We start from the raw sequence: 4,317 nt of genomic DNA, 5'->3' as shown, positions 1-4,317 counted from the left end.
GTTTGCTTGTTTTAATCAATTTTAAATCATGCTTTTTATTTGTTTTTGTTTCTAATGTCTCTGTAAAGCACTTTGAATCACCTTGTTGTTTATACAAGTTTATACAAATAAACTTGCCTTGCCTGCTAAACCTGTGAGCTAAACCAGCACCTGATCAAACAATTCCCTGATGAAGGTTAATACTGAATTCCGTCTCTCTTAAAATGAGTTTCTGTGACTGAGAGTGTCCTTATTTCGCTTCAGTCATATGCTCACTGTACTTTGTTTCTTCTTCTAGTTTTCATTCTGAGTTGACTTTTAAACCCATTAGATGACATTAAGATGAATAAACGTCTTTTGTGACAATTTGCCCCTAAAGCAGCGTTTAAGACTGAAACCACCCCAGTAACTGAACCCCCCTCTTCATTTTCCTCCCCTTATTTTGACTGAAAACACAAGGTAAACTTAAGAGGCCACAGATTATTTTTAAGACGCTCCATAATGAAAGAATCTGAATTTGGTTGTGTACACTCACATAATTTGAGATGCTGCTTTTTTCCCTCAGAGAAAAAACTGACATGTCACAGTAATAAAAGCTCAGGTGCAACTGACGCAATTACTGATGATCAAATTACCTTATTTTCTTTTCACAGTTGTGGTATTGTTGATGCTGACTCACTGTACCACTTCAATGTCACTTCACTTAACACCTGTGCTGTTTTTACTGTGCTGTGAGTCTGTTACGTAATGCCACCAGTCGTTATGCTTTAAGAAGAATTATCTGCAGCGAGTCTCACAGGAAAGTCAGCCCAGCGAAGTGCTCCCACACGCTGCCGGCAGAGTAAATAAAACACCTGTGTGGGTCCAAATGTAAATATAAGTGTACACGTTCTCTGTTCTCTTTCCTCCAAACAAATCTGTGGCTGTGTATGACCTCGTGTGTTATCACATGAAGGTGAGTACTGCGGCTCTTTTAACCACGCGGTTCTATTTTTAACACAAAATGTTTCTCTTGTGTGTACTTTGATCGCCATCCCTGTAAAAGCAGATGGCAATGCTGCATTTTCTCTCGCTCTCCTCACCCGTCCTGCCCCCATATCCTCTCATAGCTTCTCTTTCTGCATTCTCTAGTTTTCAGCTGTAACACTCAGTTAACAAACTCTTGTTTCATTTAAAGCTAGATTTATTTATTGACTAATTTTTATTTATTTTTTATTGAATAACATCTGAGAATGAAGAGGGGAGGAAACAAAAAGCATTTGCTTATTCAGTTATTTGCACAAAGTGAATCTAAATTAATAATGAGATGTAAGGAGAATAAAGAAAAAGTGATGACAGGAGAAAAAAAACTGTATAAAGAGTAAAGACACAAGCGGCACTTTAGAACTGGAAACTCTATATATTGTTGTAGTTATGTCAGTGATGGAGCCCAGTGTCCAAATAATGTTATTAAAGTAATCTCTTTACAAGAACAATCAGGTAACTAAAACCTCAATTCCCAAGAAATTTGCTGTCTAATTGCGTGAAAGCAATGCTTTCCAAATCTTATAAAGCCATATTTTATTTATAATAGAGCATAGAGAACATATCTAGTATTTACACTGAGACATTTCACAACTTCATGGAAAATCTGATTTTGATTGTAGCAGCATGTCTCAGAAAAGTTGCAACAGGAGGCAACAAAAGGCTGGAAAAGTAAGCAGACTTAAAAAGAAACAGCTGGAGGAAAGATTTGCAACTAAATAGTTTAAGTCGGTAACATCATTGGGTATAAAAAAAGAACATCTCAGAGAGGCACAGTTCCTCAGAAGTAAAGGTAGGCTGAGTTTCAGAAGTCTGCAAAAAACAAATCTACTAGCTGTCAGATAATTTCACAATAATGTTCTTCAGTGTAAAAATGAGAAGAGCTGGAATATCTCATCATCTGCAGCACAAAATCATCAAAAATGTCATATTTTCTATGGAAATCACTGCATGGACTCAGACTCTGTGTAAAGCACGTTGCAATATTACATAGCAAAGACGTGGCCATATGGACCAAAGCTAATTTTTAGAGCAACGTGTTCCCGTCTGGACAATATTTATTTCAGGAAAGGCCTTCCTTGCAGGAATATGATTTTAAACCACATACTGCATCTATTACAGGAGTGTGGGAGCTGATCTGGAAGCTAAAACAGTTGCAAATCAATGCATGATGGTTTTAGTTACAATTTAAACAGAACCCAAATTTTGAGGGAATTGGAGTTGAACACAACCAACATCCAGCAGGAAAGCTTAAAAAATATTATTTATTTTTATCTACTTAAAGAAATAATCTGGCTTCAGTTCTCTCAAGTTCATTAAATTCAAGAGATATATAGTTTTGTGAACAAATCAATATAAAAGTCACGGTTTTAGCATCACTGACAACCCATCTAGAGTTGGGAGTGGGGTCAGATTTTGCTAAACGTGAATATTCTGAAACTAGAAGATGTGCTCTTATAATAAATGAATTGTTCAACTACATTAATTTTGACATTATAGTTGTTTTTTGTTCTAGTTAATTAAAAGGTGGTGGAATTTAAATAAATTAGAACCCTACTCCTATTTTGTGGATATGAAGGGGTTGAGATTTTGTACATAAATATTATGAAACGACTATTTTTTTGTATCCAGACTGAAGTACTGATGGGACGGCTTCAGCTAAAGTTGTACTGAACATTGATCTTGGATGGTAACTCCACCTCCGAGGGAGAAGAGAAGTTCTGTGGTAATGCTCCTGTGGACTTGGTGATGTGTGGTCTGCGTGATGTAACTGCAGAATATACAGTTTCCCTTTCAAATTTGACAAAATTACCCGTTGTTTTCTGACGGCTGTTCTCACTTCCCAGCAGCAAGTCACGCAACAGCATGAGTCTGTTTGTCTTTAGCATAACCCAAGTGTAATCACATGCATACTCACACGAGCACGTGCACTGGCAGACACGCATGTCCCCTTCAGAAGCCTTTCCTCCATTCAGTTATGTAACAAGGATTAGGTTCCACTATTTTGGGGCCCCCAACCATCCAAACTGAGTGAACTATTTTTAACCCTGGACCCCAGTGTAATATCAACAGATGCTTACCACAATAACAACTACATTAACAGTCACTGCTGCTTATGTAGACATGTCCTCCTAACAATATTCGCTGCACGGGCTTCCCACAACAACATCAACCATTGTCACTTCATGGATAACAGCTCAGAACCTCTCTGAGGCACCATCTAGAAATGCTTTAGGCCGATCTGCAAGACTCTTTTTACTTCTTGGAGCTGAAACCTTTTGCTGAGGGATGTTGTTTAATCAATATCGTGCAGTAGAAAGTGTTTACAAGTGACAATCGGTGAGCAGAAATGTGCTTCATGCCAAGAAAGAGGACTACAGAGAACTATGTTTGCTTTGAGAGTGTTGATGCAGAAGTACAGCACTGAGCGCGTTCTTGTCTGTAGTAGTGATGGACAGGTTGACAGACGAGGTCAGGCAGCAGTTTAGTGGACGAATTGTGAGAGAAGGCTGGACAGGTGATGGTATGTGCCGGAGAGAAGAGGAATGAAAGTCAGTAGAGGTGAGAGGATATACGTGTGTGAATGAGAAGAAGACAGGTGAAAAAGAGAGTGCAGGCAGGGTGGAGTAGATGGTGGTGAGTGTAAGAGGTGATTAGTGACAGATGGATAGTGTGAAAGGGATGGTTTACAAGATGGTAGTGAGACCTGTTTATAATGTGTGGTTTTACAGACAATTGTATGAACAGAAAGACAAGAGGCACAGCTGGAGGTAGTAAGAGTTTCTTTAGGAGAGCCCAAAATAAATAAGATTAGAAATGAGTACATCAGAGGTACACCTCTAACTCTCATCCATCACCTCTTGTACACAATTGTTGGTACTGTTTCAGCCTTTGGCTCACTCTGGTCATGTCTAACTGAAATGAAAGAAGTTAAATGATTAAATAAAATGTTTTGTTTCTTTTCTAGTGTTTTCATATTCTATACCTGTTGAATTCCACAGTCTGAATTCTGCATCCTGTATTGTTAGTTTTCATGTTTCACTGTTAATGAACTACTCTTCCATTAATTTAGCATAGAATAGAATAGAATAGAATAGAATAGAATAGAATAGCCATAAACAAATCAATCAATTCACTTCACATTACCCTACATTCATACAGACACACATACAAAAATTCAATACAACAACAATAAAACCTTCCCTTGTTACTGATTGGCTGCCCGACCATCATTTGGTTCACCCATGTTTGATGGGCTCCACCTGTGTATCCTTTTAGAATCAGCCCACAGTGTGTGCAGTTGGGTGCAGTCAA

The sequence above is a fragment of the Pundamilia nyererei genome, unplaced genomic scaffold, assembly GCF_000239375.1.
Source record: "Pundamilia nyererei isolate P.nyererei 1_Seehausen unplaced genomic scaffold, PunNye1.0 scaffold00051, whole genome shotgun sequence".
Taxonomy (NCBI): Eukaryota; Metazoa; Chordata; class Actinopteri; order Cichliformes; family Cichlidae; genus Pundamilia; species Pundamilia nyererei.
The sequence above is the reverse complement of the archived record's forward strand: the minus strand, read 5'-3'. Positions refer to the sequence as shown.